Below are 16,172 nucleotides of genomic sequence, written 5' to 3' on the forward strand. Positions count from 1 at the left end.
AGTCATTGTGAGAAACTACTCAGACAGACAAAAGATACCAGCCCAGGAGAAAAAGAAACAAAGAGCACCTCTTTGGCTTTTTACATGCAAATGAAGATGAGACTCTAAGTAACTTAAAATCAATGGTCCTTTGAAAAAAGAAGCTGCCTGCCAGGTGTGGTGGCACTCTCCTCTAATCCTAGTGGCTCCAGAGGCTGAGGCAAGAGGATCCAGAGCTTAAAGCCAGCCTCAGCCATTGAGGGTGGCCCCAAGCAACTTAGTGAGACCCTGTCTCAAAATTTAAGAAATTAAAAGGGCTGGGGATATGGCTCAGTGGTTACATGACCCTAGGTTCAAACTCCAGTACAAAAAAAAAAAAATGTTGCCCAAAAGTGTGCAAGTGAACACTGTCATCTGTGAAATATAAAGTTAATAAAGAAGTAGGGCTCACAAGAAAATCATTTTTTAGAATGGGTCTTTCAAAACTATGTTCTTGTGCTTGCTTCAGCAGCACATTTACAAAAATTGGAATGATACACAAAAGATCAATATGGCCCTTGCATAAATATCACATACAACTGAGTGAAACTATCTATATTAAATACAACAAAAACTATGTTCCTACATCATGCATTTTCTTTTTTTTTATATTTTATGTTTTAGTTGTAGTTGGACACAACACCTTTATTTCACTTGTTTATTTTTATGTGGTGCTGAGGATAGAACCCAGGGTCTGACACGTGTGAGGCAAGCACTCTATCGCTGAGCCTCAACCAGCCCCACAACATGCATTTTCATTACAATGTTTCATTACTCAGTAAAGAGGAAGTTAGGACACTTTTATTCTGGATAATTCCCACACAACCCTTTGACTAAATCACTAGCCAGTGAGGATGATCAAATAAAAGGCATTTTCTGGGCTTGGTGATATAGCTCAGTGATAGAACACCTTTAACATGTGCAATATCCTTGGTTTGGTCCCCAGAAAACCACACACACACAGATATTTTCTTTCCTCTAAATACGTCGACCTTGGATCACCCAATCAATCAAAGTGTGATCTTGAGCTGCAAACAACTTTATAGGTGGAAGTAACTTGAAGGGAATATTGTAATTTTGAATAAGATCATGATGAGCAAAATGAGAAAAAGCAATTTCCAAAATTAAAATCTACAATACAAGAATGTTATAATGTTTAACTAAGCAGAGTCAGAATAAACTAAACCAATAATTCTAGCAAATGTATAAGAATCTCTACTGAAAGGAACCTGAATATGCTCTTGAAGGTGTATTTTTTTAATCACTTTGTGTTGTTATAAAAATACCATCAACTCAATGGCTTAACCAACAAATATTCATTTCTTATGGTTCTGGAGGATGAAAGGCTTGACATAATTGTGTTCTTGGTGCTTGCTGGGTATCTTCTTCCTCACATGGCTTTTTTTTTTTCTTTTGGTGTATGCATGAAGAGACACAAACATCTTATGCACACCTATAACCCCAGCAACTGATGAGGCTAAGGCAGAAGGATCTTAAATTCATGGCCAGATTCAACAACTTGGCAAAACCCAGTCTTAAAATAAGAAATAAAAAGGGCTTGGGATGTAGGTCAATGGTAAAGTGCCCCTGGGTTCAATCCCCAGTACCCCACAAAAAGTGCCTGAAAGTTAGATTGAAGGCTGAAAAAAATGCTTAAAGGGTTGGGGATGTAGCTCAGTGGTACTATACAGTACTTGCTTAGTATGTGTGAGACCCTCAGTTCCATCCCCATTACTGCCTAAAAAAGCTTTAAAACAAACAACATTTTCACTGATCTTGCTATTGGTGAGCTCCTGGGAAGAAAGAGATGTTAAGTCTTTTATTGCTAATAAACTTGCTAATAGGTTTTCTTTTTCCTTTTTTTTCTTTCTTTCTTTTTTTTTTTTTTTTTGGTACTAGAGACTGAACCCAAGGGTACTTTACTACTGAGCTATATCCTCAGCCCTTTTATTTGAGGGGGGTGGTAACCAGGGATTGAACCCAGGGGCACTCTTCCACTAAGCCACATCTCCAGCCCTATTTTGTATTTTATTTAGAGACAGGGTCTTGCTGAGTTGCTTAGTGCCTTGCCATTGCTGAGGCTGGCTTTGAACTCACCATTTTCCTGTCTCAGCCTCTGAGCCGCTGGGATTACAGGTATGCGCCACCATACCTGGCTTCTTTGGCCCTTTTTTAAAATTTTATTTTGAGATAGGGTATCCCTAAGTTGCTGAAGCTGGCCTCAAACTTGCAATCATCCTGCCTCAGCCTCCCAAGTAGCTGGAATTATAGGCATACCCCATCATGCCTGGCCTAACTGGTTTTTCTGATAATATCTATCAAGATAGTTGTTTCAACCATTTTTGAAATATTAGATAAATTGCAACTCTTAAGGCAGGGTGGTGATTTTGACATTGCAAAATCGTATACGTCGACATAGTGATTCAAAATGAAGTTAAATGCTTCTGAAAGGAGTGCTGCATCTAGATAGTGATTTGTAAAAGAGTTCTAAAAAATCAGTGATTTTGTGTTATAAAACTCCTTCCACATTCCCTGTCCCACCCTTGGCACTGACTACAGACTTTGTTCTCATTGTCATGCTTGGGATGCCATTTCACCTTTGCTTTGCATTTGCCATTGCATTTTACCTAACTTAAGTGTTCTGCTGATTCTCTGTCCAGGTGTCTTTTTGCCATATTCCCATGCTACCTTTGCTACAAGGAGGTGTGGCTACTGCGCAGAGTCAATTCACATCTTCCAGGTTTCCTTTTGCACTTACTTAGACTTAGGGGCCAGGAATCCTTATTTCCCCAGTGCTGATCTCTCCCTTTCATGTAAAAGCCAATTGAAATACGTTCTTGTTTCTTTTATGGGAGGAAAAAAGCATAATTGTTAAAGTATGTATATGATGTAAAAATAGAAATTTAAAAAACTGAACTTATTCATCCCTTGCAGCAGCCTCATGGGACCCTGCAATAAGGAGCTTGAACCTGATATTTGAAATAAGACTACAAGACACTGGAGGTCATCAATCCTTCCATTCAATAGCAGATTACTCACCACCGAAATCCCTGCCAGAGTTGTTTCACAGTGACCCTAGCACTGAAGAGAAATCTTCAGCCGGTTTTATTTGCCTACAACTGGCACAAATACAGGTATGCACCAGTCACTGTGCTGTTTTAAATGTGATGTTTTGTATAATATTATCTTATTAAAATGGAGATTAGCAATCCATGTGAAGTTTAGAAGAAGGGGAGCTAGATTAAAGATTAGGTGAAGTTTTCTATTAGAAAGCATTTTTAATGCTGGGCACAGTGGCACACACCTGTAATCCCAGCAGCTCAGGAAGCTGAGACAGGAGGATTGCAAGTTCAAAACCAGCTCAGCAAAAGCAAGGTGCTAAGCAACTCAGAGAGACCCTGTCTCTAAATAAAATACAAAATACATCTGGGGATGTAGCCCAGTGGTTGAGTGCTGCTGAATTCAATCCCTGATACCAAAAAAAAAAAAAAAGTATTTTTAGCCTAGGGGAAATCATCTAGGACGCCTCACTATTCCAGCTTCAAGGCATGAGGCCTCAAGTAGGAACAATATCAATCTGATAACATCTTACATGAGGTCAACATGAAGCATATTACATTTGTCACAGTGGTGGAGAGGGTTACAATCTTATGAGATTTACACACTATATAAATTGCCGCCATGGCCAGAGAAAATGCTTAGTAATAACATTAACTTTACTCCACCCCTACATTTCATGGTATCAAAAAAACACATTCAGCCCTGCCCTGCTCTGACTTTGGTCCTGTTCTCATCACTGGTGATTCTTTATCAATCTCTCTCTAAACCTCACCCCTCTCCCTCACCTGGTCATCCCAGTCCCTGTTGTGAACAAGACAGCAATTCAACAGGAAGCTTCTGAACACTTCTGGAAAGGGTGCTGAGCCTAAAATCTCAAATTTCCAATTATGATGTTAAGACCCATACATTATTTTATTAGAGCAGTAAAAATCTTTAGAGCTGGGTGGTACATGCCTCTAATCCCAGCTACTTGGGAGACTGAAGCAGGAGGATAGAGAGTTGGAGGCCAGCCTTGGCAACTTATTAAGACCCTGTCTCAAAAGAATATTTAAGATCTCTTCCACCACACCCTTCTGCCATGATGTTCTGCCTCACCTTGAGCCCAGAACAATAGAGTTGGCCCACCATGGACTAAACCTATGAAACATGAGCCAAAGTAAACTTTTCCTCTTCTAAGTTTTTCTTGTCAGATATTTTGGTCACAGTGACACACAGATGACTAATACACTAGTGTTCTATCTCTTTCCCACAGATGCATACTCTTAATTCTTATTCCCAATTCCCCACTCTAAAATGTTGTGCTTTCCTCAATATCTCAGGATACAATTTTCCCATCTTCCCACCATGTTAAGTTAGTTAGGGGGATCATGGCTTCCTTCCTGGGGACCATTTGGAAAAGCAAAATATTCTGTCTTTATTAAAAAAAAAAAAACTGCCTTTCGTCTAGTTCACAATAAAGTAACTGTTCTAAACAAAGAGGAAGAGGAAAGACTGGGAGATGGAAAGTAGAGAAAATAGAAGAACCCTCATGACAACATCACACTGAACAGTTACTGTGCTTGAAACTGTGCTACTATGTAGTGCTCCAAACCCATACACACTGCCTCAGCCTTTGTTAGAAGCTCTTCCTCCTCTTCATCTTCTTTCCCTCCTCCTTTTACCTCCTTTTCCTTCTCCTTTTTTTTGTTTGTGTAGTGCATATGGTACTGGGGACTAAACCCAGGGTCACTCTACCACTGTGCTACATTCCTAGTGAGTCCTTTTTATTTATTTTTATTTTCTGACAGGATCTTGCTAAGTTGCTGAGTCTGGCCTATGAACTTGCAATCCTCCTGCCTTAGCCTCCTAAATTGCTGGGATTACAGGTATCTGTCACCATGCCGAGCTTAGAAGCTTTCTGACTAACTTATTGAGACCACAAAGAAAATTAGGTCCTTTAATTAAGGCAGACAGAAACAGATCAAAACTCAAGGTAAAGGCAAAGGCCTTCAATGAAGATTCATACTTTCATGCATCCTTGAGATATTTAATAGCATGCAAAAATACTCTCAGCAAGGAAACACATAATCCTTGAGGATCCTTACTGTCAAAATCTCCTAGGGAGAACATCTTTTATGGAATATTCCAACCAAAGTGATTTAGTCCGTTTTGCAACACTATGACCAAAATACCTGACAAGAACAACTTAAAGGAGGGAAAGTTTATTTTTGGCTCACAGTTTCAGAGGCCTCAATCCATATATGGCCAGTCCATCACTCTGGGCCCAAGGTAAAGAAGCACATCATGGGGAAATTGTGGTGGAGGAAAGCTGCTCTGCTGATGGGGGAGAGAGAAAAAGAGAGAGAGAACGAACCACAATGAAGCACAAAGAAGATGCACCCTTCAAGAGCATGCCCCCAAAGATCTCCCTCCTCCAGCCATGCCCCACCTGCCTCAGTTACCACCCAACCAGTCCATTCAAACCAGGATGGACCAATGAGGTTACAGCTCCCATGATCTAATCATTTTACCTCTGAATATCCCTGATATCCCTGCATTAATAGGATCTTTTAGAGGATACCTCTTGGGCAAATTATAACACAGAGACAAAACTCAGTAACTATTTATCTTTTTTTCTGAAATAGATGGAGAAATGTCTCTCTGCAAAGGGCAAGACTCTTGATTCTCTGCCAATTGCTGAGTGACCCGGTCTCTTCATGTTGCCCTCTACTTTGTCTGGTTCATTTTGTTCGAGGTAACATTCACATAGCCAATAGGAACTACTGTTAGGCTCTGGGGGTCATTATGTTGGCTGACCTGAACTGTTTATGGCATCTCAGCCAGGACCTTAAGGAAAAATACACCTTATAACAATCTTTTGCTGATTTCTGGGTGGTTTCCCAGGATACTGACTTCTTTTCTCTCTACTCTCAAGAGCCTCAGAAACCCAAATGTTTCTATTGACTATACCAAGTCAGGGGACAGGTTCTCACAATGGTTGAGATATACGTCATACATAACAAGGACTACACACCCTTCCTATATTGGGAGTGTGGTCAGGTGTTTGTTGACCCTTGACTGGTCAAGCTCTGAATCTCCTTATTGGGTTTTCTCTCTGAGGATAATGCCTGCTAAGTTTGGCCACTACTCAAGCTACCTGAGCCTGTCTTGATGTCAAAAAGGATTCAGCTTGGTCTAATTACAACTCTTTTAAAAGTTTATTTATAGGGCAAGCAGCTGGGGCCCTTTAACTGAATAGGAGACTCAGTCATTTGTATGATTCTCAAAAACTGAAGCTAGAAGTTATCATAACCCCTAGGCATTTCATCAGTATTCAATGATTTGTGTGACTGGAGACAGGGAAAACAGCAATAATAGTAGAGTTCAGCATTGCAAGCCTCAGCTGAACAATGACAAGGATTCATTATTAGACCACCATCACGAGTGTGAAAAGGCCATCTATGCCCACAAGTGGCTATATCATTGCTGAAATGGAGCTACTACCTGGACCAGCATTCCCAAGAATTCCTGAGGAAAGGGGCACCCACTATGTGGGTAGAATACCATGTGGGCATGGGTAATCATAGGGAAGTGGAAGTGACTTGATGGGTGACTCATTCCTTAATACCCAGAAGGTCACAATGAGGATAGAAATAAAGTTCCAGCCGCAATGAGGAACCAAGAGAGAAAGATCTTTGAACTCTGAAGTAGGACTTGAGATGTCTCGGAAAGAACCTCTAGAATGAATGGCAAGTATAGATTCAAAGACCTCTGCAGACAAGATGTCTATGAAACCCCAGGGACAGACCTAAGCCCAACCATCCAATATGGCAAATCTACAGACAGGACTGACCATAAAAGTCTTATTATCTTTTGCCCTGAGGAGATATTCTAATGACTATAAAACTAAAAGTTCCTTAGGACAATAACACATATCTTGAAATTTTGAGGGGATGGAGGCTCCAGCACCTAGTTACCAAATAAAACTGCTAATTTACGTAATGTTTAAGCAATGTTCAGCTGTCCAATAGATATGTAATTGTAGTTAATTGGAAATTTTACATAGTCAGAAAAGTATTCACACACACACACACACTCTTGTTTTTTGTACTGGGATTGAACCCAGTGGTGCTTTAACACTGAGCTATACCCCAGTCTTTTTATTTTATTTTATTTTTTTATTTTGAGATACAGGTCTCGTTAAGTTACCCAGGCTAGACTCAAACCTGTAATCCACCTTCCTCAGTCTTCAGATTAGCTGGGACTACAAGCATGTGCCTCCACATACACTAAGTATTGATATTTTTAAGGAACAGATGATGACAAGAAGAATCTTAACTCTTCATTAAATCCATTCAATGGCAGGTAGTGTGGTATAATGAAAATTTCTAAGACTCAAGAAACAAGAATATAATGCAGGCTGGACCAGAAATCAACTTTCTGATCACTGTTTCCAGTTTTGGTGTTAAGACTTCTGAACTGACCCTTCTGCTGGACTCTTGCTAGTCCCTCCATGTCTGACTCATCTTTAGCAGAATTAGATTATTATGCCACCCCTCAATATCCAAATAAGTGTCCTCATGTAAAGGGCAAAAAATCACTTCTCATATGATGGTATTAGATAATACAATACTATTTATTTATTTATTGCAGTAGTGGGAATTGAACCCAGGGGTGCTTTACCACTGAACCATATTTGTAGCCCTTTTTATGATTTATTCTTTTATTTTAAGACAGGATCTCCCTAAGTTGCAAAGGCTAGCCTCAAACTTATAATCCTCCTGCCTCAGCATCCCAAGTTTTGGGGACTGCAGGTGTGCACTACTATGCCCTGCTTGATAAAGTTTTTATTCATTCTCAATAATCAAACATTCATGTAGGAATTTTTTCAACAAACAAATTTTATTGAGAAAACACAGTATTGTGCAAAATCCAGGAACAAATCCACAGACACATTTCTATGCAAAGAAATGATAACTTCTCAGTAAAACTCAACAGATAGGCTGTTAAATACATTATCTGCAAAAATAATGACATTAAGGAGACTTATTAGACAATCATCCTGTCTTGGTCTCTATCTTCAAAATTAAAAATTAGTAGGAGAAAAACTCATTGGTTCAATTATGGCAATGTGGGAGGGTAAAACCAAATAGCTCTGGCCAGAGGACTCAGTTACAGAACAACCAGAAGGATGGGGAAATGTTTCACTGAAGAGGTCCCTATGGGACAGTCCAATTGGCCTGAAACTGCTGCCTTCCACATATAGGACACTTACACAGTACATATACATGTGACATGCCCCAGTACATAATATTACAAGATCACTTGTGTAAGAGTAAGCACAAATGCAGATATTGCAAACAAAGTAAAGAAACTAAGCTTCAAAATAAAACTAATCCCAAATTCACAGCCCCAAAGGAAAATTTATTCATAGCAATAAGTAACTAATGTCTTAGCTGGACACGGTGGTGCACGCCTGTAATCCCAGCAGTTTGGGAGGCTGAGACAGGAGAATTGTGAGTTCAAAGCCAGCCTCAGCAACTGTGAGGCCCTAAGTAACTCAATGAGACCCTGTCTCTAAATAAAATACAAAATAGGGCTAGAGATGGAGCTCAGTGGTCCGGTACTAAAATAAAATACAATAAAATAATTAATGTCTTGTGGCCACTAATTGAGTTGAGATCTTACACCTGGAGTTCATAGTTTCTGCAGAACTGATATGATTATTTGAGATTCAGAAACCCATGGACAAAATGTTAAATGAAAACACCACAAATACAAAACATCAAACACCAACTGCAGAATCAAAAAAATATTATAGAAGCCATAATATACATTTGCTCAGTGTCCTTAATAGTATCTTTCCCCTTGAACTCCAAAATCTAAAAACATTTGAGCAGGGAGGACTCATTTGAAAGCACAGGAGGTTCAGTGCTTGACTATGACCTCCAGTTCCCACAACCATTTCTTCTGTACTCTAGAGAAAAACACAGGTGTCTGTTCTTACCTAAAACGACACTGCACACCCTGTGGGTTAGCACCCTAAAAAAAACAGCTATAGTTTCTAAGCTCACAGTAGACTGGATTCTACAATAGGCCTTTCCAGCATTCTGTGAAGCCCTCAACATTGGATAGATGGGGACACTGAGAAACACAGACACTGCTATTTCTTTCTCAGGAAGATCAAAAGCAGCACAGGTCAGCATATGAATAACAAGACACAAGGAATGTTCAGAAGGCAAATCCAAATCTAAAGTGTAAATTGACAAGAGCTACAGCAGTGAGTAATCTATAGACTGTGGTTTTGGAGTGAATACAATGGGCTGAGGAGAATATCAAAACCCAAAGGGATTTAGGAGATACTAAACATTATACAGAAGAACTCAATGGAACTCTAAGAGGCCTACACATCTAAGTTCCTTAACATAGCCAGGCATGGTGGCACAGGCCTATAATCCCGGTGGCTCAGGAGGTTGAGGCATGAAGATCATGAGTTCAAAGCCAGCCTCAGCAATGTAGTGAGGCCCCAAACAACTTAGCAAGACCCTGTCTCAAAGTAAAATAATAAAATAAAAAGGGTTGGGGATGTGGTTCAGTGTTAAGTGCCCCTGGGTTTAAGCCCTGGTGAAAAAAGTCAGGGCTGGAGTTGTGGCTCAGTGGTACAGCACTTGCCTCACATGTCTGAGGCACTGGGTTTGATTCTCAGCACTGCATATAAATAAAAAAATAACTAAAATATTTTTTAAAAAGTCAAAGATCAGAATTGGGGATGTAACTTATGATAAAGTGCTTGCCAGGTATGTGAAAGGGCCCTGGGTTCCATCATCAGCACTGCAAAAAATAAATAAACAATAGTAAAAAATATCAAAGTTCAAATCTTTATAACCTGGGGGAGATCAAACTGCAGCTCATCCAGAACACTCAAGGACTCAGGATCTTAGAGAAACAGTAAAGCCCACACTTCAAAAGCATTAACACCAATGTATCAACATAAACCATCTGTCACTGAGTCTAATGCTTGTACCTCAATCTAATTGATCATAAAAAACTCTTCATGGGGACATGAGTAAGAGTAAAAGCACAGGCTGGGGTTATGGCTTAGTGATAGACCACTTGCCTAGAGTGTGTGAGGCACTAGGTTCGATCCTCAGCACCACATATAAATAAATAAAGTAAAATAAAGGTATTGTGTCCATCTATAACTAAAACTTTTTTTAAAAAAAAAAGAGTATAAGCATAAGCAGGTTAGAGGAGGAGCAATATGTCTTACTTGTTACTTGTCCTGGAGGTCCTTCTATGTACAGCTAACTGTACATAAATGACTTTGGCCAAGGTTCAGGAGTCATCAGTTAGGGAAGAAAGGAAAATCTTATGTCTCAAACTAGCACATTGTAAAGGCGAATGCAAAGTAAAATAAGGAAAAAAAATAACTATCTGTGTTGAAAGAGACAAGAGGCCTATCCCTAGCTTTCTCTTAGAGCATTTCCTTTAGAAAATGTGTAAGTTCTTTCTCTATTTGCAAAAGATGCAAAACAAAGCCTTGTGGTAATTTTACAATCGGGAATGTACAAAGATGGCCATACCATTCTGGACATGACTGATCTCCTATGACCTTGAAAGCTAAACAGAGTTATGCCTGTTTAGTACCTGGATGAGAGGAATGAACAAGGAGCTGATAGCAAAAACATTTGGACTGTATGAGAACTGGGGAAAGAGGAAGAGGGGACAACAGTTAAAACCAGAACCTGAGCCAGGCTCTCCTGTGACAGACACAGGGAAATGCATGTCACAGGCAGCACCCAGGAAGCCCAGGAAGCCACAGAAGAAAGATCTGGAATATGAATCAGATGAGGGACACAGCACATCCAGGTTCCAACCACTCAGCAAAAGCAAGAGCAGCTCCTTCTCACAACTCCCTCACCTGACTCACCTGCCCAACATCAATAGAGGGTGCAGAGCCACCTACCTCCATGGCCATCTTCACAGCCTAAGGCTGACCCAGCACAGCCTTCACCAACACACAAACCCAGCATCCTTGGGGTAAATGGGACATAAGAACCCCCCACCACCACCACCATCCTAAATGTTTCAATTTGCCGAGGACCATGACCTCTCATATTGCTCACACTCAGCAATGTGCACTGAGCCAGGCTGCCCCACAGATGAGGGAACAGGAAGGGTGGATTTCCTTGAACCCCTAAGATCCATCACACTTTCACACCAAAGTCCCTTAGGCTAGAAATGTCTGTATCTTCCTCATGCTATGGAGCACACTCACTTTCTTACTTGAACCCTTAGGGGACTTGACACTGGGAGACCATTGTGTCCCCCACCACAAACTGCAGCTGCACCTTATCCTGTCACAGTCACAGTGGCTGTAGCACTATATGGGATGCCCACATCTCTCCCCCTGGTGTTGGCCACACCCTCTCCTTGAGAGTGCAGCAAGGTCTCCCAGGCAATGCAGTCAGCCCTTGGGAGGACCCCAGGACCCCTGGGTGGACCACCAAGCCACCAAGGCTTCCAGGACACACAGAGGAAGTGACACTGTCAGTCTGTGGTCTGTGGCCTGTAAAACTGGGAATAGGAGGGGGTTAGGCCACCAGCTTGGAGACCTGACCCAGAGGTTTCTGCATAACCAGGCTCTAAACTTCACCCATCTTACATCATGGACAGAACCCATGGGTTTTATTTCCTCCCACTGATACACAGAGGGTGGTCAGAAGAAGCAAGCACAAAGCTGAGTACAGGAGCATAATAGGCCTCAATTTCTGGAACACATAATGTCTGTCACAAGTTTCCCACCAGAATCCAGTGTCCTCAGCCTACAAGAGCAGCTCTGCACAGTGCTGCTGCTCCTGGCCCTCGTCCCATCTTGAGGCTGGGAGCTCCTGAGTGAGGGGCCAGGTTTATGTGCTATTCCATCTTTCCTGATCAGAACAGTCCTCCCTTGCTCTGAGCCTCTATCCTCTGCAGTTCTTCTCATTAAAAGAACAGAGTAGCTGAGAAGTCAGTCCTGAAATCCATTGAGTTCAGACTGTGTTCTATATTTTTTCATCAGCAAAACACCCAGAGAACAGTCAACCCAAAGCCTTGCTCCAGTAAGGCTTCTACCTCAATTATAAACCTGCTTATTATGGCAGAACATCAAATACTAAAGGGAAGTAATTATCTGTATTAAGAAATAATAAATGCTACCTTAGGATTGTAGAAAAAAAAGAACACCCAGAGTGACTGCTGGATTACCATATCGACTGGAAAATGTAGAGCAGGTAGAAGATCAGATAACAACTGCTTTTCCTGGCAACAAAACATTACTGAAAATGCTTCTTGCACCTTAGTGATTAAATATCACAAAATTTGGGGTCAGATAAACTTGGACTGAGTCCCTGCCACCTCTATAATATTTTTGCTCTGTTACTATGGCAAGGTAAATATTTATTCAATAATGCTTTATTGCCCCCTGTAAAATGAAGGTAATATCAATACATAATACACAGGGGCTTTATATAGCTAGGTGAGGAACCAATGGAAATGCCTGCACACAGTGTTCAGCACAGGCTTTTCATCAGCGGGAGCTATGCCTCATTTCCTTTAGCATCACCACCATCACCATCACCATCATTCGTATGAGACTCAAAATGACTGCTGCTGTCCCAGAAACACTATAGGATGCATAAAACAGTGAACCACAAAGCAAGAAACAAACTCCACTGGTGTTCCTCAGTCTCCCACCCATGTCAGGCCCTTATTCTCCAAACTCACAGATTAGACCTTAGGAAGTCTGGAGCAAGCATTCAAGGTTGGAGAGACAGGCCTTCAGTTCCCAGGAGGGAAATATGACTCTTGCATGCACATATAAAAATGCCATCTAAATTTTTTTTCAAATTTCTGAGTGGGGAAGTATAAGCTTGCTTGATAAAGATCCACAATGAGAGTCCAAATTAAAAAACAAGTACTGCCACACAAAAGCCTAACTGGCCATGTTCCAACATGGTCCTAGTGGGTATAATTCTATGCACATGACTGTCAGTAGTTAGTTTTCAGTGTGCTATCCTGAAATCTCTGGACTTTGTACGTGAGCACATGTCACAAATGTAATACAAAAATTCATTTCACATCAGCCCTTATGTATATTGTGTCATTTCATCAAATATTACTAAAAACAATTGCCTCCCTCTATGTATAAAATCTATATAGAGTTCCAAATACCTTGCCTTAAAATATCCATTATGGTACATTCTCTTTCTATAATCCATGTATATAAGAGGCATGGAAAAATACTTTAAGGCAAATATGACTTTGACCTAGACTATGTCACACTGAGAGTTGACAGCACATTACCAGTCCCAGCAAGTAGACAAATTTTTATTTATTTATTTATTTGGGTGCTAGGGATTGAACCCAAGGGTCTTAACCATTGAGCCATATCCCCAGCCTTTTATTTATTTTTTTTATTTTAGACAGGCTGTCCCTGAATTGCTGAGGCTGGCCTTGAACATGCAATCCACCTGCCTCAGCTTCCCAAGCCACTGGGATTCCAGATGTGTGCCACTGTACTGAGCTGTAAGTACACAATCTTGACTCTATGCTTGATGGGACTAATTGACAACATTGGCCTAGGCATGAAATCCTGGGAAAGATACGAGAGCCAGGTCCCACTTTTTTGTGACAGTACTGGGGATTGAACCTAGGGGCACTCTACCTCTGGGCTATATCCCTGGGCCTTTGATATTTTTAGTTTGAGATAGGATCTCACTAACTTGCCTAGGCTGGCCTTAAAATTGTGCTCTTCCCGCCTCAGCCTCCTAAATCACTGGAATTACAAGTGTGCACCACTGTGCCCAGCTCAGGTCCCACTTTAAACTCAGGAGGTATACCTTCTCTTTCATTGACATCCTATATCCAGAGATTGTCACCAAGTAGAGAGACCTTCCTTTGGAATCCTCTACCTTGTGACCTCTTCCTGACTGTCGATACTCAGCAAAATACCCATGAAACCATCCATTTAGGTCTTCCTCACTGTCTCCCCAACACAATAAAGAGAAGCAAAATGACTGTCATCATAGGGGCAGATGGGACAAGGGTATACAGGGAAGAGGTGTCACTTTACTGCTTTTTAATGGCAAATAAACTGCCCTTGGTTACCATTACATTACTGGTTAAGAAACATAACTTTGGGTAAAGCTTTTCCTAGGTATCTCTGACCTCCATTTTTCACTGGGTGGCAAATAACAATGACCTTCATTTTCTAAGGATTTCATGTCATTTAATCTATTACCAGTATCAACCAGAAGAGGCTGAATGTCAATGAGCTGGGCACTAGACACTTTAGTTTGTATTAGACAAGAAAAATGGAATTTGACCTTGGTGAGTGAACTTTATGGTCTGAGATGCCACCTTCTGAGTGAAACTTATGCCAACAGAAAAGCGAGGCATTTGAGGTATCCACTGGGACCAAAGGCTACCAGTCTCTCTGAGCATATCTCAGAATAGTACATAGTTACATTGCACTTTTCTTTCCCTCTCAAATTGTGAGATGTTTCCACATGAATTAAAATAAATTTATCACTACACAGTAGAGAAGTGACTTTACAGAATCAAAACAGAGCAGAAACCTGTCTGGCACTGCCAGGTAACAGGCATGATGTGTTCCCAGTTTACAGATGGCAGCAAGTCCTGCTGGGTGCTGGGTGCTGGGTGCTGGGTACTGAGCCCTGACAGCCTCCATGTGGGTTGTCCAAGCTGGCCAGAACAGACTGTGGCTCAGAAGATGGAAAAGTCTGAGGTCAAGCCTTCCTCTCGATTTCCAAAAGGATTTGTGGTGTGATTTCCAAGGAAATGTCCTAGTAACCTCTGAGGAAGCTTGTTGGACTTGAGAAAGAATTATGTAAATGATATTATGGCAAAGTCTAAAGAGCTTAGGTTGGGTGGGGCTGCAGAAGTGGCAGGAGGAGTTAAACCAATTACCATAATACTCTTTTCTAATATGTGGATTCAGAAATCAGGATTCTAATTCATTGAGCACCTCTTGTGTGTCATGCCCTTCATAAAGATGATTGCATGTGATTCTCACAATATTCAAGACATCAGGTACAATCCCCACTGTGCAAAGGAAGGAAATGAGGCTCAAATATGATAGGGAGAAAGAGCTGAGACATTGAGGCTCAGATACTGGAGACTGAATGAAGCATAATGTGTTCCCAGAAACATTTGCAAATCAAAGACCTGATAACAATGCATGGAAGGGGGAAGAACTGAGAGGGTATTGACCTCTGAATTACTTTCCTTGTTGACCCCTGTCTCTACAACTCTTACCAAATAAATGCCCTCCCCTCCATGGTGGAGGTAGACTGGCAGATACCATTCTGCACCACCACTTTCCAAAACTTTCTCTTTCCCCTTTTACATAAATAGTGATGGTTATAACTACCTTCATCACTTGTCTTTTTTTTTTATAGCAGAAAAAGGCACGTAAACAGCATTTCCACAATCCCTGCATTAGCAAGGTTTATCTGGACAGTCCAGTTCATCCACCTTGCTTCCACCTGTTACTGCAAGAGTTTCCAAAAAGGATAAAAGTCAGATGAAAACTTAGATGGAAATAAACATCATAATCAAGTGATTTTGGAATCAGAACATTGAAACAAGGTCAAAAGTTTTGTATAACAGTATCATCTTCACTCTAATGACTGAGAAAAGATGTTACTTTGATAAAAAGAACTGTTTTGAAACCAGGTCTCTATCACAGAGTTATTCAGCATAAAAGTGAGTGCCTTGAGCAGATGTCCTCTTTCCCTTCTCCGGAGTAACTTCTGAAAATAGGCAGCGTTTTCAAGCAGGCAGTCTGACAGGTAAGGCAAAAGAGTGCAAGATCATAGAGAAGAGGTGAACGGCATTAGTCAAAGTGAAACGTCAGATAACCATGCTCTTCAGAAGCCTATTCCTTCAAACTGAGCCATAATTCATCTCAATAAACCATTGAGCACAGGGATATTAAATAACACAATAAGGGTTATGACATTTGAACCTGATACAAAACTATGGGGAACAAATTTTGGGGATCATTTTTACTCCCTTTTCCTTTTTTCTTTTTATTGGTTCTTTTTAGTTAG

The 16,172-nt window shown here is 40.8% G+C and overlaps 1 long non-coding RNA gene and 1 other non-coding gene across 2 annotated transcripts in view; both read left to right on the forward strand.

Annotated features, from left to right (window-relative positions):
* Positions 1 to 16,172, forward strand: part of LOC124109106 (uncharacterized) — a 29,400-nt gene that overhangs the window by 1,162 nt on the left and 12,066 nt on the right. Inside the window, exons 2-3 of the long non-coding RNA XR_006856873.2 lie at positions 2,953 to 3,152; positions 13,521 to 13,623. This is a non-coding gene — a long non-coding RNA (uncharacterized LOC124109106). The remainder of the gene's footprint in view (positions 1 to 2,952; positions 3,153 to 13,520; positions 13,624 to 16,172) is intronic.
* On the forward strand, positions 475 to 581 carry LOC124075304 (U6 spliceosomal RNA). Its single transcript, XR_006845998.1, has one exon. It is a non-coding gene; the product is annotated as a U6 spliceosomal RNA (small nuclear RNA).

This window comes from Marmota monax, unplaced genomic scaffold (genome assembly GCF_021218885.2).
Source record: "Marmota monax isolate L192 unplaced genomic scaffold, Marmota_monax_Labrador192_F-V1.1 WCK01_AAM20220418_F8-fsc00054, whole genome shotgun sequence".
NCBI classification, from domain to species: domain Eukaryota; kingdom Metazoa; phylum Chordata; class Mammalia; order Rodentia; family Sciuridae; genus Marmota; species Marmota monax.